This window comes from Lepisosteus oculatus, chromosome 15 (genome assembly GCF_040954835.1).
Source record: "Lepisosteus oculatus isolate fLepOcu1 chromosome 15, fLepOcu1.hap2, whole genome shotgun sequence".
NCBI classification, from domain to species: Eukaryota; Metazoa; Chordata; class Actinopteri; order Semionotiformes; family Lepisosteidae; genus Lepisosteus; species Lepisosteus oculatus.
The window spans coordinates 2,991,044-3,012,690 of record NC_090710.1 but is presented as its reverse complement, the minus strand read 5'-3'; the positions used below and the strand labels follow the sequence as shown (position 1 = coordinate 3,012,690).

Genomic DNA, 21,647 nt, shown 5'->3' with positions numbered 1-21,647 from the left:
CTCCGCGAGGAAGTGAATGATATTCGCTCTGCCCGGTGCAGCCAACCACATGGGCCAATATTTGCAGCTACATGATTCACCGTGGGGGGGAACAGGGAGAAACACCACTGCCCCTTTGTTGCTAGGACACCGGGAGTTTCTGACCTGAATTCTCCACCACGTCTAGTGTTTCCCTAGAAAACCAGTTGTGCCGCCCATTCGGGCTCCTTTTCAACAATGTTTTTAACTGAACCAGGAGATATGGATATCGTCAAAAGCTGTCACTGTAGTTCTGGTGCAGCAGGATACAGTAGGATTCACTGGATAAAAGGTAAAGTGCTTTTACTTATAAAGTTTCAAAAGTCATCACAGCACTTCTTAAATACTTTATTTTATTCCATATCCCTATTTTAACATACATTTTGTTATCTCTAGAGAGGTTATAAATGAGACCATTGGACATTAATAATAACTGATAAGACTTGTTGCCTTCTCTTGTGTATAATCTACAATTTGTTGTCAAACTTTTAAAGACTTAACAGTATTGCCAGAATGCCTGAATACAGCATTGTCTAATAGCTTAGTTCACCGATGCAAAAACTGAAGAATTCTTACCCCTAAAATATCACGACAAGCTATTTATCAACTTTGTTTTCAGGGACAAAATATTGCACAATTTCTGCATTTTTTACAACCAGTATTGAGGCAAAATACTTGTTATTAAATATGAACAAAATGCAAATCAAACAATATTTGTCTTTGCATATTCAGTTTGTGCAACTGAATAATATATCCTTATTCAAATCCAGTGTGAAATTAAATAAAACCTAAAACAATTTAAAATATATCACATACTAAACTACAAATACTGTTAAATTAAATACCTACATGCTCTTCATAACCAAAACAAACATTCTATTGAGTCAAATACTATGATTCTAATGCACTACAGCACAAATCTATAAGTGAGGAATACTGGTTGTTTCTCATTAGGCTGCAGTAATATTAAAACAATCACTAAACAAAATCAAATCCATTTTTCTCCAATAAACTTAAACAGCTTTATGTGACTTTTAACCTTATGTGGGAACTCTAATGTGGACATGCAAATCTCTGTTATTGCTGTACACAAATATAAAAGGAAGCATGCAATAATGGTATACAGAGTGATATGTTTCAAAATACCTCAAGTTCTTACAGTAAAATTGTGTTCACAGTGCTGTCTTGGAGATACTGCTAGAAATCAATGTAGATATTTTGTTCAAATGACTGTTTGTTTCTCAGTTTCTCAGAAAGTTTTGATAGTTCATTAACACTTCAGGAAAAGGAAATGTATCCATTGTATCCAGCTCTCTGGATATATGAACATACAGCACTGTGGGCTGTCATGAAGCTGACACAAGTAGGAGCAGAATGAGGACAGGACTGTGGATATGTTCAATTAATGTAGCAATACATACACTGGAGTCTTACATGACCATTTAAATAGGAACACAATGCAACAATGGAAACAATTCAACAGAATCTACTCTAAAAAGTTCTACAGAGTGACATCCAATTTACAGTAAATTATACTTCCAGAACCAGGTATGGTAATCAATCCAGCAACAATGCCTTGTAGACTTTGCTGTTTCTCCCTCGTAAGTAACAGACAGGGCTTAGAAGACTACCCGCACGATTGCCGGGACCAAAGATTGTATACGGTTTGTATACGGTTTTAAATGAGTTGATCATAGTTTACAAACTACAACAAAATGAACCAGCATACTCACGTGGAAATGACATGAAAGTATACGTGGAGCGGTGGCACTGTGGCTAAGCATCTGTGCCTGTAGCTGGAAGGTTGCCAGTTCAAATCCTGTGGGTGGCAGAGGAATCCTACTCTGTTGGGCCCCTGAGCAAGGCCCTTAACCCCAACTGCTCCAGGGGTGCTGTATAAATGGCTGACCCTGTGCTCTGACCCCAAGCTTCTCTCCCTGTCTATGTGTCTCATGGAGAGCAAGCTGGGGTATGCGAAAAGACAAATTCTGAATGCAAGAAATTGTATATGACCAATAAAGTGATCTTATCTTTAAAAATGAGAACAAGAAGCAGTTCTCTATACAGAGGGTTGTGTGGGTGTGGATCAAGCTACCCAGCCATGTTGTTGAAGCCGGGCTTCTTTCAAGGAATGCTTTGATGAGATCCTCAGATCAATGATAGTCAATGATAGGAACTACTAACTCCCATAAGCAATAGATAGGCCAAATGGCCTCTTGTCATTTATAACTTTTCTTAAGAGCCAGAATGTATTCAGGAGAGTCAACTTAACTCCAGTGTTTAAGCTCCCTTTAGAAAAGAACTCTGAGCCCTATAAAGAGAAAAAAAATCTCAGGCTATCCTAGATGGTGTAAGAAACTAAGAAGAAACTATGGTAAAGCTCCATGTTAGTTTGGCTTATCATGTTAGTTGTTTGGTCATGTCTTTCTTTGGTTTGCTTCGCAGTTTATTGTGCCCTTGAAGTCTATCATTTTAACCTTTCTCCTTATTGTGGCTTCCCATGGTATACAGTAGCTCCGTAAACGTTTGCAAAGGAAAGACACGCACCTCATGTTACTGTTGATGTAAGATGACTACTTCCAGAATTGTGTAGGAGTATGAAAATAAATAGTCCACCTCTCAAGACATTTGCTGGTTGACAATCTATTTGTGTCCCTCTCCCTCTGAAGACATTTTTAGTGTGCACTCTAAATGTGCCCTGCTACCCTGGGGGGGTTAAACTGAATGCCAGGACTGTCGGGCTCGGACTGGGAGTCCCGCTGATGAATAGTAACCAGGAGACACGGCTCCTTTCTCCACAGGCCATTGTTGAGCTGGGAATTGGAAAGAAAAGGTTCCCTCTGTGCCTGTGGAACAGAACCCTGAACAGCAGCCAGCAGTACCAAAGACATCCTGAAAGGGCTTTACTGTTCTGCACTCTGATTCAGCCCTGCTGTCACAAAGACTGCCCCTTGGGGTAAAAACCATACAGTTTTATTCTAATGACAAGGGGAAAATATAGCTCGCTTATACATCCATACCCATTTTCAATTAAGTCCTTAGGATCAAAGTGCCCAGAGCTCAGCAGAATTTAACAGCCGCTCCTATGAAGGTTAGTAGTATTTACATTAGATAACAGGACTCTTCTCTTTCAAAGCAGGAAACAATCAGTTCAGCTAGGTTGCCAGCAGGACAATATCATGAACAGGAATAAGGCATCGATCTATTTTCAGGAATACAAATTTGTGGGCTTGCTTGTTTTGCATACTTGCCATTTAAACCAGTAATCCTCCTGGGATAACACCTGAAGTCACTGCTTGAAACCCAGCACAGATCTTGTGATCATGGCGTGTTGAGTAGGGACATGTCTGTCTATCACCGAGTATGGGTTACAATTTAGCGCTACAAAATCGGAAGCCGATTGATCTGTCCAGTCATTCTGACTGCACAGCCATGAAGGAAGATGGCTTAACTTCCTGCAGGTCTCTTTCTAAGTCTTGGGATGCCTTTCTGAAACCCAGCAGTTTAAAGAGAGCAAAACCATTCACCTGTTCTAGAATTATTGGTTAAAATAAGGGGAAAATATCAGTGGCCGTTCTTCATTTAAGCAGTTCACTGTTAAATAGGGCTCAACCACAGTGACAGAACCAGACAACCTACAAAGATGTGTGAGAGTCTTTTTTGGCTTTTGGGTGAGAAAGGTGACACATCAATCTGTCCAGAGCTTAGAGAACAGGGTTCTGTTGTCCGAGTTATTGGGTAGATAAAAATACACAGGGGAGGATCCTTAGCTGTTGTCTTTCCATTAATTATTGACCAGGGCTGAGGAAGGTGATATCACACTGGGAAATCCTCTATGTCAAATGTTTCTGCTAGTTAGTCCTAGACACCCATCCCTAAACACCACAAGGAAAACACATCAAGACAGCTTGGGCCTCCTGGACCTATTATCAGTGGCTTACAGTGTCAAGCCATGTCTTTTGTCTTTACTTGCTGTTGTTGCTCACACAGGAATATTAAAACTGATACTCTCCCTCTGTCATTTTACATCGCCAAATTATTCCAAGTTATTTAGAACAAGTATCACAACACTTCAGCACAGCTTAAAAACAAAGAACCCCCTACTCCTAGAGTCAGGAAACTGAACACAACAGAAATCCTGCTGAATTTTTCCCAGACAAATCGTATTGCTATTCTGCATTATAAGCAAGCAGTTACAGTAATATTTCAAGCAGGGAGGACAGCAAGTGTGATTTTCTCTCTTGGAAGGCACCTGTCTGAATATGCCCAGGAAATACATTACTGTGGTGTTCCTAGAAAAGTACAGCAAGGGTAGCATTTATTGACTGATGCAGAAGTGAAACTGAGCCTCACAGTTCACTAGCATTGCTGCATCCACTAGGTAATCCAGACTTGAATATCAGCGCATCGGCACAAACAGAATAAACAGCATTCTCCATTCTCCAGATTTTATATGAATGTGAGTTTGTAATTAAATAAGGCCGGTGGGGCAAGATCCTGTGACTTCTTTGATAAGAGTAATTGTATCTTACAGAAATTCAATAAACCGCAAGAGCTATGAAGTAATTGGAACATCCAATGGAAAGTCAGAGGAGGACTAACGAGGCTCTTGCTTCTCAAAGGCAATCCTACAGTTAAGGCAATGATATGAATTACAACGATTATGTAATGATTGAATGCTAACGTGGTGGTGCTTTCGACCCAGAAGAAAATGTCTATAAACATCAACTGAGGGCAAGAAAAGATACATTATCTTTCTCAAGAAGTCCTTTCAGAACTTTACACAAATGATTTTAGATTTGTAATTTCAGCATTTGAAATAGTCAATTTCATAAACATTGAAAATTGGTTTTATATTGTTTGAAGTACAGAAATGGGTAATTGAAGTGGAATTAACTAGGACAAGCACATAGATGCTGTCCCAACTACAGGATAGACACACAGATGCTGTCCCAGCTACATTGAGCTTGCTGATAACACAGATGCCCTGACAGTGACATGGGACAGGCTGAAAATGACCAGGACTTCTCCAGCCCAGGCTCATATGGGATCCAATGACATTTAACCAAGTAACTCACTAAAATGGTGTCCTGGTCCCTCTTGGGTGATCCCATGATTATTTCTCTTTGACACAGCAATGCTCCCTTCCCTCTCACAGCCTCAAGGGTTTTCAAAGAGAGTATGTCTCTCTTCGCACACTACAAGGCTTGCAGCAGGTCAGAAGAAAGACATGAAAATCAGTGATATATTCCATCTGTGTAATATCATCCTCTTTGGTCAGACAACACAAACCTATCCCTGACTACCATATGCATCACAGTTTTTTGTACTTTGCCTGTCTGGTAAAGTAGTTCATTTCTTCAACAGAAACACAGTTTAAATCTATGAAATGGTTAGAACATACAATGAATATTTTACACTTTCACATGAACCTAAAGAGAAATACACTTCTGGAATCCACAGTTTCTGTAGAGAACTACAGACAGCAGTAAGTATTAAACGTTACTACTTTTGTGTTTAGAACTGACAGGTCTGCTTTGGACCCAATGCGTTTCAACAGGTCAACAATCAGAAAGATTAAGGGCAGTGAGTGATATAAACTCTGGTCTTCTTCTGCTCCTAGAAAGAATCAGAATCCTGAGAAACTGTTGCTCTGAGACCAAATGACCTCAAAGCATATATTACAAGTTCTTTCAGCTCAGTAAGCACTTTCATATTCTGTCTTAAAACTCAGTTTTAAAACTTATCTTTAATTCTGATTAATTTAGTGGACTCATGCATACATACCAGTCCCACTGTTGTACTATATCCTGATCATGCATCATGAAAGGCACTATACTACATACTGTATGAATATATCTTAATGCCTGAAAACTGACTTTCTAAAACCACACTTTGCAAGTAGATGAGGGCTCTCTAAAACACCACCTATGTTCCCTGGAGAATTTCACAGCACCTGAACCCTGAACATACAGTACAACTAATCTTGCACAGAAGGGAGTTGAACCAAACTTTATTGCAACACAGAGCTAGGAAACACAATTGCAGGTGGAAGAGTCCAGTACATGGATAGAAAAAAAGAAAATGATGAAAAAGAAAGCTTGTTTTTGTACTTAAGTTGGGTAACTTCTCTGTCAAACTAACAATTCTTAATATTTTTTTCCCTGAAAAACCATTAAACAAACTGAACATAATGTTACCATGATCAGTGTTTAGCACACATGCATCCTTTTAGCAATGGCTAAATATCTCTTGTGGCAGACAGCTGGTTAGAGGACATCTCAGGTTACAAGTTGTGTTCTGTTAATCCTAAAGCTACCAGAGACCCCTGAGCTTTCACTAAAGTGCATATTTCTTAGCTACACACCCTTTTAGATGGGTCGAATGCCTCTCATTTGTAACTATTCTAGTGTTTCTCTTACCTCTAGAAGAATTCTTCACCTCCTATCTGCTTCCTTGCTACTTCCTTGTACGCCTGAGAGTTACAAGCCTAAGCCTGCAGGAGCCCTCCACCTGCTGCCTGTCCTCTGCGGTGTTCCGCCCCCTGGGGCTCTGCCTCGCTGGAGTCTGAAGGCGCAGTATCCCCGACACTGACCTTTGGATGTTCACAATCTTGTCAGGAACAAGAACACACACACCCACCCTCTGCACAGTACACTGCACATCGACAATACCAGCGACTTCTTCCAGACTCCCGGGACTGCAGGAGGAGGGGGATTTTAAGAGAAAGCACAAACTTCCTCAAGAGCGTCTAACAGAATTCTAGAAGTAAAACATATCCTTCTTCTAAGATCACCACATTTACTAAAATCAGCTTGCAAGATAAGGAGAGGCAATTAACAACAGCTGAGGCAGTGAGTGGTTTAACCTGAATAAAATGAATACATTTAAATTCATGCATCTCTGTTACTGCAATCCAGTGATAGCATGCTTCTTTGCTTAGACACTATAAACAAATACAACGCATACAACTCTATCATATTCTGTTTGTGCCTGGTCCATTTATTTGACATTTGCTAAAAAGCTTCAAAAACCTATTCAAAAACCCACGTGCCCTGACAAGGAACCCATGCTGAGAGTGGCATAATCATATTGAAAGGATCCAGTCTGTAGCAAAAAACTAGAAAATTAAATGTACCAACTTCAAGCACAAACCATATCTTTGTTCAAATGGCACTTGGGCATGGCTTATCTCAGATGCGCCCCCTCGTTGTTTGCAAAGACTTTTTTCATGAGTTTCAGTAGAAATTACGAGGAAAAAAGGCGTCACTTCAGGAAAGAGGGAAAATCTGAATGTTTAACAACATGCCTGTGCACGTGAGAAAATGCTGGTTCGCTGGCGTAGCTCTTTCTTTACAAAGGTTTCCTACTGTTAGTTCAAGGTCAGTCCTTCTAAGACTGCATTTTAGAAAAAAAGGCCTTTACAATGGAGGTTGGTCTTTTCAGTGGGTAGATAAAGGTTTTCATTCAAAGACAGGTAAGACTAAAATCAACAAGGAATAAAGTACATAAAAGCTCCTGATAGCCAGACAGACTCCAGAATGGCCTGTACTGGGAGGGTGAGGTTTGAGGCTGCCCAGGTGAGGCTGACTCACTGAACTTTACATAAACGCCAGTATAACAGCTTTCCAGATCCAGCTGTATTTCTAGGAGTTCAGATCAAAGTCCTCCTTCACTGTCCTTGGAGGGGCCCCATCCAACCTTAGATCTGCAATGTCTAAGGACCTAGAACAATTTAATAATGATAATAATAATAATAATAATAATAATAATAATAATAATAATAATTATTATTATTATTATTATTATTATTATTATTATTATTATTGTTGTTGTTGTTGTTGTTATTGTTAACAATTGAACACTCAATTAAAGTGGTGGGTTTTTTAAATAATTATTATAATAGACATTATTGGATATAGCCCCTTTAAAAGTAGCATCTCAAAAGTAGCAGGTGTTATTAGACAAGCAAATTGCAGAATAAGGATCTAAGAAAAACAAGCACAAAGAGGTGCGGCAGAAGAAAACAGAGCAGACACAGACACTGATTAAATAATTTAGTGATTATTTAACACAACAAAAGCTGAAGGCCCTCTGGCCATCCAAGACCAAAATTTCCTTAATTGACCAAATTACTTAATTGGTCAATAGTGTTCTTATTCATAAAAAAACAGATGAATTTGGATGACCTATAAGACAAGCTGGAGCTTTCTATTAATAGGCCCATGATGTAGAGACTATAAAAAAATCTTTCCTTTTAAAAGAGACTAGTTTTTGTTGAGTACTTCATTCTGATGTTTTTTTTTACCATGCATAACCAGGGAGGTCTTGTAAGTGAGGAGAGGCCAATCAGAACATGTAGCTTATAAGGTTAGCTAGAAACACTGGCTCTGCAGGATAGATATTGGACAGCCCTGCTCCTGGGTTATATACCCAGACCCCTCACCAGCACTCCATAGCACTGTCCTAATCAGGCACCTCCGGCATCGATTTCAATAACAAAACTGCAAGGCAAGTCAGCCTTGTGCAATATATTTTCAGAGTAAACTGCACCAGCAGAGACATGAACAACATACAAGTTCGGAACAGAACCACTACGACTGCGGTGTTGGCCAAGAGACCTGTGGTTGGAACTTCCATTGTGACATTCTGTTAGTCTGCACATGAGCACAACAGGCAAGGGGCTGAGCTTTAATGCAGACTAATAAATATGAATGACTGTATTTCACAAATCATATTGTGGCAGGTATTTTACCAAGCTTCCTGCAGTGGCAAGAAATGATGAATGGTTAGAAGTTCATGGCGTACTCACAGCTAACAAGGTGTACAATAATCACGTCTAATCAGATCTCATATTGAGATTTGAGGATCATCTGCAAGGTTTGTGGTTGGCATACCATTAATGGTAACATTAATGGTGACTGAAGTTTAACATAACGTCAAAGCAGGACACACTCATTCTGAGAAACTCCTACTAACATAAATAAGTGATTAGTGCTACTGGTGTGAAGGCACACAGACCCAGCATGTAACATGTCCCCTCTTGAGCTTTTGAGCGTCAGTCTGCGACCAGTAGCTTGTTTTATAAGCCTTTCATTCATTCTCTTGTGACCAAACATACAACAGTCTATACAGTACATTAGGGATATTTCACTGTCTCTAACTGCAGATTGGCTTTCACAGCCTTGCAGAGCAGCCACCTGGTGCCACACAGGAATTTTTCCTCACAGTTTTAGAGGGATTCTGTAGTCACAGTAAAGATACAGGCCACACCAGAGTTATAGCAAACCTGGTTTCTGAAGTGTTAAGGTGATTAATGAGCAAATGACTCCCTCCTGGACAGGACACCAGTCCATCACAGGGGTGACCCCCCCAGGACTGCTGGTGCTCACTCCCACAGGAAAGGACCTGAAGCTCGAACCCACAACCTTTCCATTACCAGAGATTTACACACTACCTCTCCCGATACAGTCAACATTCATTAGATAAAATCAGACTGAGTCCTTACTGCTCTGTTGTACACTGTACACTGTGTGGCGTTTTCCGCCGACTTTCAGCTCTTTCTCAATATCCTTCCTGAAGCCCTTGTGTTGAAATGTGGCTTTCCCCTGTTGTGTCGGGGAGAGAAAGCACTTGTTTTTCAGTCCACTCTCCGCCTGCTGTGAAAGTCAAACTATTTTTAGACAGTCAAGGTGGCCCCATTTCTTTCTCTCGCTGCTTCTCGGCTTTCAGCGCCTTCGGCTTTCTTTCTCTTTGCAAACCTCTGTCTTGCCTGCCAGCAGTGGGTGATGGGATCAGACCCTAGCCGGGTCACTCATTTTGCACTATTCAGTGAGGTACATTGCTGATGTAGCCCCAGTAGGCCTCCCAAGTGATGTGATATCCAAACGTACGTCGTCCAGAACCAGTTTTTATCCCCACGCGGTACGTGTCATGAATAACTAACAGCCCAATGCAAACTAGCCGACAGACCGACAGACTACTATCCATTACCACTAACTGTTGAATGTTGTGGGGGTTTTCTTATGCACTGAATTCTGCACACTTGTTGTTTAAATTGTATATTGTTTTTTATGCTGTATGTGGTATTGCATTGAGTACTGGATGATACTGTTATTGCTGTCTTCACCTATCTGAACACTAAGAGAACAGGAGTAAATACGAATTTCCATGTACTTGTTACAGATGGCAAATAAACTGAACTTTGAACTTTCTGCTTCTAAAGTCCTGTTGTGCAACTGGATACCTACCAGGTTTTCGCTGTAATTAAGAATGAGTTTAATCACAACCAGTGGTTCTCAGTCCTGGTCCTGGAGAGTCTGTTTCTGCTTCTCCTTGTTGTAGCTGGGCCTTGTCCCTGGTGCTAGGTGGCGCCTGGAACTGGTCTGCCTGCTGGTATAACTTTAATATATATATATAACTTTTTTCTATACTTGGTCCTTGGTTAAAAAAATCCCCTAATTAAACTGCATTATTTACAACAACTTCAGCACACAAAACATTCATCAATTTGATAACTTATTTCTGACTAAACACCTCTAAATAGATTATCAATCGGTGACGAACAGTCAGGTGGGAATGGCACTGTATCCGACAGGTCCTACTGTGAGTCAGTGTTTTTCCTTCTGCTTAAGTCCAGGTGGTTATATTTCAGCAGACAGACCTGAATGCGGGCTGTCCTGAAGCTTATAATTAGCACAGTGTTCAATTCTCATTCAGCGTTTCAAGAGCTGAAAGAATATTTTAAAGGTCTTAAATAGAAAATAAATTAGCCTGTGCTAATTAAAGAATTAAAAACTCTGTTAGCACCAGGATTATTATTCTTATGCCTTTTAGTTTTTCCTGGTGTTAGGGAACTGTTTAGAAATAGTATAAGGGGTTAAATGATGGACACCAGTCCATCACGGGGGACAAGACAGGACCACACCCTGGACAGCACACTAGTCCATCACAGGACACAAGACAGGACCTCACCTTGGACGGGACACCAGTCCATCACAGGACACAAGACAGGACCTCACCCTGGAGGGGACACCAGTCCATCACAGGACCTTACCCTGGACAGGACACCAGATATCTTTGATATTGATGTCCTGTCCAGGGTGTAGTGCAGGTATGTGCCCTGTCAATGCCAAAACTGACACTTTGACAGTTTAAAAAAGGGAAATTAAAACATTTCCTAACGAAATATGAAGTGCTAATTTGAAGTGGTAATTTTCCTCCTGGATTGGGTTGTTTTTTATACGGGCTAGTGGCACTTATGTTTCTGCTCGACTGGCTGTTCCCAGAATTACTGTGGGCGTTCATGGAAAGACAAGAATTTCGGTATCCGTAATTCTCTCAGAGAGATCGATCTTGTCATGTACATGTTTCCTGAGAGCCCGTGTTTACCTCTGCTTCTCCTGCTTGGCGCCTGCCTCTCACTGGGCCGCCTGTTTCCCCTGGGGCAGCATGTCAAGCTGAACAACAGCCTGTTCCAATTAAAAAAGGGGGACAGGTAATCGCTAGTTCCAAAATTAACAAAAACACCTGAGCAGTGAGAGAGAGAGCCCCAGTTCTAATGGAAACTTGGATTGTATGTGGACACAAACAGCATTATATAAAAGCTGATAACGTAACCTACATTAGATTTTTTAAAATGCAGATTCATTAGAAGCCAATGAGACAAATATAAATGCAATGCAGAAGATCATGATTTTCTGTGATCAGTCTAGTTCAGGATCATCCCTGGCCTGCTCTGAGATCTTCCTGTGCTGTTAAGAGGCTCTGCTCATCCCAGAGTGGTATTGCGTTGCACAGACTACATGGCAGTTCCCATAATCAGCCTCACTGTAGAGTAGAGGACACAAGACAGTACTTAGAAGTGGAAGGATGCAGGTTTAAATCCTATGTGGGACTCTGTTGCTGTACCTGTCAGCACAGATTGTCATTGTGAATTGGAGAAGTCCTCTAATAAAGGATCCACTTGTACAAAAGTGGAAGATTGGCACTGCTGTGAATGTGTGCGTGTCTGGGTGTGTGCCCTGCAATAGACTTGTGTCCTGTCAAGAGTGTATCCTGCATTGCGCCCGTTGCTTTCTGGGATAGACTCCAATTTGCTCATGACCCTGAAATGGAAGAAGGGGTTAGAAAATGGATGGGTGGATGGTGTCCAATGTAAGAAGTTATTCAGCCTCTCGGGCTCATTTGGCTTCTCCATACTTATGATTGCAATGGTTCAACAGCCTGGCTGGGCAGCTTGTTCCTTACTCCAACAACCCTTTGTGTAAAGAAGTGTCTCCTGCTCCTAGTTTTAAATTAGCTTCCTCTTAATTTCCACTAATGCCCCCGGGGTTTTTATTCTGAAAAAGTCAAGGCCTTAGAGGATTTTGAATTCGTGAGTCAGGTTCCCTTGTCTTCTGCTGAATGATTTGATTCTGAGGTGCTCCCGTTCTTGTATGTTCTGTCTAAGCCCCTGAAGACACAGAGCCTGCATTTTCAGGAAAGCAATCTAGTGCTTGTTGGCTGCCACATTCTTAAAGGCCTCTTAAATGTCTGTTTTCATTCTACCTCCCTACACAAGACAGGAATGTTAAGATCATCTTTTAAATGTAACTGTTGTACACTTGAAACGTAGAGTCAACAACCAAACCAACTGCTCCATCACTGCCCTCTGACACATAATACATTCTCATACAGAATACTGTTAAACAAATTACTGCTATCATTAAACAGATCATGCTAGGCTTTTTGGATGTCCCCTTGTTTTGATGATGTTATCAGAGGTCTGTGCTAAACATAAGAGTATCCCTTTGTAGCTGAGACTGCTTTACATATGTATTTTAAGACTGCTTGTACATATGAATTTTATTCAAATTATTCATTACAAACAGTGATAAGGTTTGAGAGACAAACTTTAACTTTAGAATGTGAAACTTGAGAACTGCTCAATAGATTTACTAAGTAATGGGGTTCACCAGCTAAATAAAGCTATGAATTCCACCTGAAACTAGGTTGGTCTCATACTAAATGAATGTTCCCTTTCTGATTATCTACTTGGCTTTGGGACTTGGACCAGGATTCTTTGAGGCTCCTCTCCTGAAGTTTCTGTTAGAGGTTAGTCTGCTGGTCATGAACTCCAACACCATCCCAAACATATGATGAAGAGCAAAGACCATCACCATACATTAACCTGGAAAAGACCTCCAATGTCCCCAATGTCAGTCTCCAACAGCGCTTAACATCAGTTGTGTCACAGGAGCCGTGTCCTGACTCCTGTATAGTGCATATTTTGGACCCTATGCAGACGATATAATCCAGACGTGACTGGAAAAAGACTTCTAGGGAAACACAGCAGGAGCAGGATGGGATGACACACAGGGGGGCGTGATGGCTATGATCTGGTGCTCAGGGTGCGTGATGCAGGTGAACAAGTCCTAAGGTAGTCCAAAGGGGAAACTGGGACACAGTCCAAGGTCCAGGAGCCCGGAGATCCAATCCAAGACAGACAAGATTAAAACCGGAACGGGATCCGGAACAGGAACAGGGACAGGGAACCAGGAGGCTAAAACCAGTAACGAGGCCAGGCGCTCCGAGCCCCGGACTCAGCAGGTCAGGACGCCGTGATGAAGCCTATGCTGTCGAGTCTGTCCTGGACCTGCTTGTAGGCGGTCTTCCGGGCGACTGTCTTCCAATGCAGAGTGGGTTATAGTGGGAGTGCCAGGCTTTAAATAATAACAAGGAAAACAAGGGACAGGTGCACATAATGAACTAAAACAGGAAAGGGTCGGAGCACTCTTAAGAGGAGGGATGACGATTGTGACAAGTTGTTGAAGAAGTCCTCAGTGTGCACCAGGCTGACTTCCACGAGAAATGCAGCACAACAGAACAGGTAGTGGTCCTCACCACTATTGAAAATGGCTTTCAGAAAAATCTGAAGTAAGGTGCTGTGTTCCTCAAGCTCACGGCAGCCTACAACACATTCTGGCACTCTGGTCTTCTTTTAAAGATGTCGCTGGGCCCTGCCCCCTGGTCCACCAAAATATTCCAAACTCAGCTGAGCAACAGATGATTCAGTGTTCACCTCGGTCAGGAAGACAAATGGACTCCCTCGGGGATCAGTGATGGCTCCCACCCTGTTTAATCTGCATATAGCCCCCCACAGTTTGACACCCTGGACCAGGTCCTAAATGAGGACAAATCAAAAACGCGAACAGTACTGCCTCACATATCGACTCAAACCAAGCCCCTCAAAAAGAGTATCCAGTCTATTCCACCGCCAGTCTGCAAAAGCTACAAAGAAGCTCAACATTCAGATGAACAACCAGAAATTGCATACACATACTTTGGAGTAATCCTAGGCTGGACACTGATCATCCAGGAGCACTTAAAGACAACAGCAGCCAGGAGTAATACAAGGAATAATCTGATCTGGTACAACCTAGGATGTTGCCACTACCACTCACCAAGGGCCTTGCACTGTCTTTCAAGTTCAAGTTCAAGTTTATTGTCATTATACTCATATACAGGTATATGGTATAACGAAATGCTATTTAGCTAGCTCTCAGATGATAAACAGTACCAAAAAACAACAATACAATTGTATAAGAAAAGAAAGACAGAAACAACAGGCAATGTGCAAAACAACAACAGGTAGCAGGTAATGTGCAAAACAACATCAGATGTGCGAAATCATACATCAACAGAATGAAATAAAGGATAGAAAATGATGAGGAGTGAGCTCCTTGCAGTAGAATACTGGGCCCCTCTCTGGGCAAAATCTTACATACTAACAGAGCAGACACCCAGCTGAACGGCACCATCCTCACTGGGACCCAGCACTCCACCCACTCCCCTTCTAGCAAACATAACTCCACACATCTGACGACTCGGAATAACCCACACGATCCTCAGAAGGACAGTCTGTACCTGCCACTACTCATTGCCACACAGTATTTAATCCAACAAAGACACCTCTGCTCAAGAAGACAGCCAGTCTGGAGAAACCCTCCCCAGCAAGACTTTAAAGCCAGCTCCACCTGGGCTCAAGAATGGGAATCACCGGACTTAACAACCAAGCTCCTCATCACATGCCCAACCCAACAAGCTCCCAGCTTTCACCTTCCAAGAAAAGAGCGGCCCACCCTCAACTGCTTTAGGACTCGTCATGGTCCATGTCCTGACAGCCTCTACAGGTGGGGAATTAGTGCAAGTCCACTTTATTCCTGCGGGATGTGTGTAGAGGACAGACCAACCTACCGGTTACACACCCTCCACATCGCCAGAGGACATGCTAGCGCTTGGCTCAGGAACAACATAAATAAAAGTTCCTTGGTACAGCTCTGATGTCCTGGTTTGCAATAAACTTGTGACAGGTTCTAAAATTCCGTTTCACAACTGTGATGAAACCTGTTGATATTTATGCAAGGAAAACAACATATCAAGACTGTTGATTTGTCAATTTCTTGCTCATCAGTATGGTGCTAGCTATCAAACAGCCACACCGATGACCATGATCATTAGTAGGCTATATTAGATGCTTAAAGACAGAACAGAAACGCTTCCTCATGTCAAATCCTCTGCAGCTTTGTTTAGACCCACACTGTTATAAAATGCTGTGTAATGGAAAGATATAGCAAATTGTCCCTCTACTGTCAGTGATAAGTATAGTCAACAGTGCCAGCTGGGACAGACCCAGTTTCAGTGCTGGTGAGACCTGATACAGGAAAATATAAAGATAACAGACGTGGCATTAAAACTCAACAACACCGTGGTCTTAAAGATTTACCGATCTTACTGTCCAATACTGTCATCTCTGTAAAGTGTGTCATCACACAGATAATAAAATGCCAATAAAATATATTGAAAAATACATAAGAATTATGTGATATACAATTACTTGAAAATAACTTTCTCTAAAGAACGGGGTTATGGCCAGTGAGTGGTTTATTAAATGACAGGATTTTTGAAGAGACTTAACTTCACTTGTACAAATCCCAAATAAACCCACATATTGAGATTAAGGGTGATTATAAATAGAGTGCAATCCTTTATCTCGTTATTGTAGGTTTGCTGTCAAATATTTTTTTAATAATTCCCAAACAATGGAAGCCAGGAGCTGAAAAAGAGCTGAACCTTTTGTTCTCACAATTATTTGTTCCTCTTTACAAATAAAGGAATCTGAGAAGGCTTGACTGATTATTCTGCCTGGAAGATAGTGCATTTCTGTCCGTATTATGGGACACTGTATTTTTATTTTTCATTTTAGAGTAGGATTATTATCTTACTCCAGCATTGTGAAATACCATGAATGTGAAATTACCTGCAGTACAGTACGACAATTTAAGGATGTACTGTACCTGTCCTTTATAAATAATGATTAATAGTCTCCAAACGTGTCCTGAGTCTTTTGTACAGAATATTCCTTTGTCTCGGTAACTACTCGCTTTAGAGAGCAGCAAATTCAACATTACGGCGAGAAAAGACGCGAATGCGAGTAAGATGCTTGTTCAAACTCAGAAGAATTAAGTAAAGAGAAACTGGAATCGATGCCCAAAATAATTTTAAAGTGATACAGCAGCCTTTCTAACCTGACCCCCGTTTTCTGCTGGACCTGATCAGTTATTCTGTCAGTTAGCAGGTAGGGGGCTGTCACCTAGACGAAAAGAGCCTACATACACGCAACTACTGTACATGGCGCAATAGTCTTGTTAATTCTGCGTTGTACTTCTATCCTGAAGTCCGTGTTTGCATGCAGGCGCCGGGCTATTTCAGGCGTAGACTTATTTCGGCGATGATTTAGCACCACGAGCGACCTCGATAGCATTGGGTTTTCACCGAATAATAAATACTAATAAATGTGCTCCAAGCACAACTGACGTGCTGTCATTTTGCGTTGAAATACTGTGGATCCTCTACTCAAGTATGTCATATTTTTATTAAAAAAATAATTGTGGAAAGCATTAACTTTGTAGTTTTTTTTTTTGTTTACCGTCCTAACTAGTGCAAGAAACATTTTTCCAAGTAACATAAAAACCCGTGACTTGCCTTTTCGCTCGACGCTCCGGTTAAGAGACCGTCTCAGCTCATTTCTGTTTTCTTTTTTTTTCCGGGGAACGCGCTTTCTTCTCACCTCAAAGTCCATCTGCTGGTGCAGCTGCCGTGGGCTGTCGTGGGCAGGTCCGAGGTGGCAGAAGGAGCCAATCGAAGACAAGACGTGCGGGTGTCCTCGCCAGGTGCACTCGCAGGCTCACCTAGAGAAGTCCGCTGTAGCAACCTTGTTTTCTGAACTGCCTGGCTGCACAGCGACATGAACGGCTTCAGCTGTTTGGCACTTTAAACATAAATGTTTCCTTGATAGGTTAGAGATGGCGAATGATAGTTATGTATATTTTAAGGTTTCGTAGACGGGAGCGCCTTCTGTGTGATGTATGTATGTGGCCTTTTGTGCGGTGAACTTTACTCTTTTCCACATTTGCAAGTGACAAAAAGTGTGTCTGTTAGCATAGGTATGACCTGGTCATTATATTTCACACCAGTAATTAACAGTTCATTACCATACTTACAATACAACCTTACTGTTGCTCTATGCAAACATTGGCACAGTTTCTGGTAGTGCAGATTAAAATAGTTCATTGTAATTTATTCCAATAGGGCACGAAAAATCATTCAGACTCATAAAATGGAAGAATATGAACCTCGCAGTCTGTGGGTCTGGAAATAATGTTTAGCTCATACCCAGCTGGTGTGCTTATCTTGCTTTAAAACCCTCAGACTTTAACGTGATTCCCTTTAGTTTCCTCCAGCCCTAAGACTTGGAACATGACTCTAGTTACATTAGTTCAGGTGGGTAGTTGTTCTCCTATGTTTTTTCTCCTATGCTACATTACCTTTGCTTACTGCCCTGTCTTTCTCACGCCTGAAGAAGGCTCCACGGCCGAAAAGTTGTTTTCTTTCTTCTCTTTTCAGCATGGAATAAACCTATTTCTAGTTACATTATGCTTCCAGTAGCTTTTATGAGATATTCCTCCCTTCAACTCGTTTTCCCACCTCCTACATCAATGCAACCCATGTGCTATATACAGTTTGTAGACAAAGGGACACATTACCTGCTCTGGCTGCTGGCGTCCCGAATAAAACAAGGACTGTGGAAAGTGAGGAACACTGTCATCCAACACAACACAGAGTGAGCAAGAGAGCTGGAGGAGAGGATCCTTGCGAACTTCAGAAGGAGGATGAAGCGTAACGTTGCCAAATGGGGCTTCTTCACGGTGAAAGAGCACTGGAAGGGACCATGGGCCCTGGACAGGGACTACGGAGGAAAACCCTCTTCCTTTGAGCTCCCGAAGAGGACTGGACGACTGCAGTTTCAGAGCCGGGACAGGGGAAGTGGTAGGGTTTGGAGGGACTCTTTGTCACAGTATCCTGTAATCAGAGACAAGCTTCTACCAACTCCAGAAGAGGTAGACATCAGATCTGATTATCCAATCAGCCCTTTCGATCACCACCACACCTCCCAGCTTTAGACTACTTTAGAAGTGTTCACAGTTACCTCGGTGCTCAGTATGGGGTTTCACTGTCGAGCCTCATGTCAACGCCTTCGGAGTAACTCTCTCGAGCCCTCTCCTGTATTTCTGGTTCCCAGGACTTCGCTTCCTCTCGACCACGATTCTGGATATCGCGTTTCGGCTAAGTACACCTGGTTTACTTGACCCTCGTTCCTTGAACTCTGATCAACTACGGCGTAGGGTCCTTTACCACCATCTGCTCCAGCTCACGTCGCTGTAACACTCTTTCATTGTGGACATCCAGCCCCAGCATCCACTTGCACCCATTGATAAAGGACCATCACCTCTTTAAGACCTTTTATAAATTAAAGTTTATTTTGTAATAAAACAATGCAGTGTGTAGATCAGGGTGCAATCTACAGAAACATTATTATAACCGGAAGAGTTTGAGGCCATGAGGCACTTTCCATGCTTTTGTGCCATATTGTTTTTTTCTCATCCCGTTTGTTAGATTCCTCAGGGAGGATGAATGAAATGGATCTTTTCAGAATGAACAATGATTGAGAATGAATGGTGAACTACAAACTAAAGACACGAGCAGAACCTTCATGGAAATGCCTGAGAACAGGAGGCACTTCTTCACACAGGGCTGTGGGAATCTGTAAAAAGCTGGCCTGCCACATTGCCAAAGCTGATACCTTTGCTTATTTCAAGAAACATGACCCTGTACAAGAGCAAGTGCTCTCAGGAGTTCTGATTGTTCCCAGGCTGATGTCCTTCTTATCTTTTAAACGTCAGGTTTCCCATTTGCAAGATTGTCACCTGAAACCTTTGGAAAATTCTCGAAAACCTCATCGAAAAGCACCGACTTCTGTAAAAGTACTGTGTACCTGAGCTGGCATGTCCATCATTTTTTTTACATTTCTCCAAACTTTATTTTGTGTTGATTTTAATTTGATCAGATTTCATCCTGCCCCTTAGAAACACCTGAGGTCTTGACAAACCATAATCTGAATTTTATTTCCTAGCCCGGGATGTGACTGGCTGACAGCAGGCTACACAGACATTGCTGCAAAGCGCAGGAAACATGTGCCTTGAAATAAACCAGGCAGGACCACAGAGGAGTGCCGCATGTTGGCGATTGTGCCAGAATCAGAGCTTTGATTCCTTTGTCAAAATCTAACAATGGCAAAATGGGAGTGACAACAAAGGCTATTGACTCTTTTAATGCATCTTCAATAGTGCTTTAGTACAAAGTGCTCTTTATGTCGGCCACAGTTATACATCTCCTCGCCTCTTCTTCCACATACTGCCCATAGCTTGACTTTATAGCATGGAAAAAGATCAAAGGGAAATCTCTTACACAGGGATGTCACTGTCTTTTTTCAGTTGCTGATGAGTAAGCAATTTATTCTTCCCCTGTGCTGAGAACATTAGGTTATTATAACCTTGGTTCCCTGCAAAAAAATGCAATTGCTACCTCATGGGAAATGTGCCAAATCCTGAAAAGGAGAGACAGCGCTTGGGGGAGTGTGACCAATCTGTCTTGGCACCGAGATGCAGGCGTTCTTCAATCCTCCCACCAGCTTCCAAGTTAACTTGCTATCCTGGGATGGCTGGGTGTCAGAGGAAGGGTCCTACTAGCCAGAGAAGAACTGCTAGCGTATGAGCCCAGTGACTGCATGTGCGCTGTGCAGTTTGCGGTAGGCCACTGCCGTAAAGATGATGGGTTATCAAAAAAATAGATTTTTCCCCAAGGCCCAATGCCTTAGAACATGGCAATCCAGGAACGTGAAAACCTACTTACTGAGTGAGAGGCAGCGGAGACCCAGGGGAACACCGAGGAAGGTGTTGACAGCAAACAGCCAGACAGTGCTGGGCGTCACAGAAACAGGGCTGAGGAGGGTGTGTGCCCAAGAGACCGTGTTGATGTAGCAGGCTTTGGAAACAGAGCGTGGTGCAGGAAAACCCATTCTGGATTCGTAGTAGTAGTAAGCAGAGGTCGAAGCCAGGTGACTCGGAGCAAAAACACAAAATAGGCGATCCACAAGACAGGACTGAGACAATCAGGCAGGGTTTGTAGCACAGGAAAAGGAAAGTGTGGGAGATAAGGTCAAAACAAACAGGGGAGAGAATCAAGCAAGGCACTACACAGAAAACAAACGCAGACATGATGCGCGAGGGGCTCTTGTCCACACTCAATAACAGAGCCCCGAGCTCTGTCAGGTCCGAGTATTTATTCTGAGGAGCAGCTGCAACAGGTGTGGCTGCAAACTGACTCCAGGTTCTTCAAACGTCCAGGTGATTCATATTGCAGCAGCAGCTGGCTAAGAGAGGCAGGTGGATGATCACGTCCTTAGCTGCCGCAACCTAGCTAGCTTGTCCCGCAGTCCAGCAGCCAGGGTCAGCATGATACTCAGTTAAAGGGGAACAGCAATCTCTATTATGCAGACCGGTTATTAAATCTTGGTTACAAAAAATATTCATTGACGTTCTAGAGATATTTCACAAATTTCTAAGTAAGCACAAAATCGTGAGCATTGTCAAAAATACTGTAAGTCATCATGTTGTTGCAAGCCCCTGGTATCGCCACGGGCGAGAGCAAGAGTTGCACGAATTGCGACATGAAGCTGCCCTTCCTGCTCACTAGTCACTGTAATGACTAATGTAACGGGACGTACGAGCGTATAAGAACAGGTTGTACAGCAGACATTTCACCACAGAAATTTTCCAACGTGATCTGCATGTAGAGTTAACAAGTAGTTCCGTTTATCAACTATTGAAATCAATAGCAATTTTTCTATTGGATTAAAGATGTATTCACAAGATTTCTTGTTTACAATGAAAAGGGCTGCTTCACGTCACCGGAAGGTTTGTTGCCTCGTTCTGAATCACAGAACTTGGTGCTGGGCAACACCTGGAAAATTATTTAATCTATTTTGTGATGTAATTTGGAGGTTTTACAAGTTACTGTGGACAGTTTACTTTTATTGTGGTCTGAAATGCACTCATCAATGCCGATTCTTCCTAATCCTGAAATATAAAAATAGGGTTGCAGTTCCCGTTTAATAAAATACAGAACCTGAGCTGGAAACAAACTAACAACCATGTTTCTGTTTAACATGCTTAACTTTAGAGGAATAC

General features: G+C 42.1%; 1 protein-coding gene across 4 annotated transcripts in view; it reads right to left on the bottom strand.

Annotated features, from left to right (window-relative positions):
* cracdla (cracd like a) overlaps positions 1-17,296 on the bottom strand; it is a 54,841-nt gene extending 37,545 nt beyond the window's left edge. For 2 of the 4 annotated variants that reach the window (XM_069179253.1, XM_015363503.2), the window contains exon 1: positions 17,044-17,296. The gene's annotated coding sequence lies outside the window, so the exon portion shown is untranslated. Of the gene's footprint in view, positions 1-6,440; positions 6,529-9,526; positions 10,182-17,043 lie in introns of those variants that run through there. The other 2 variants (XM_015363502.2, XM_015363499.2) reach the window with 2 other exon arrangements.
* Between the last annotated feature and the right edge of the window lie 4,351 nt (positions 17,297-21,647).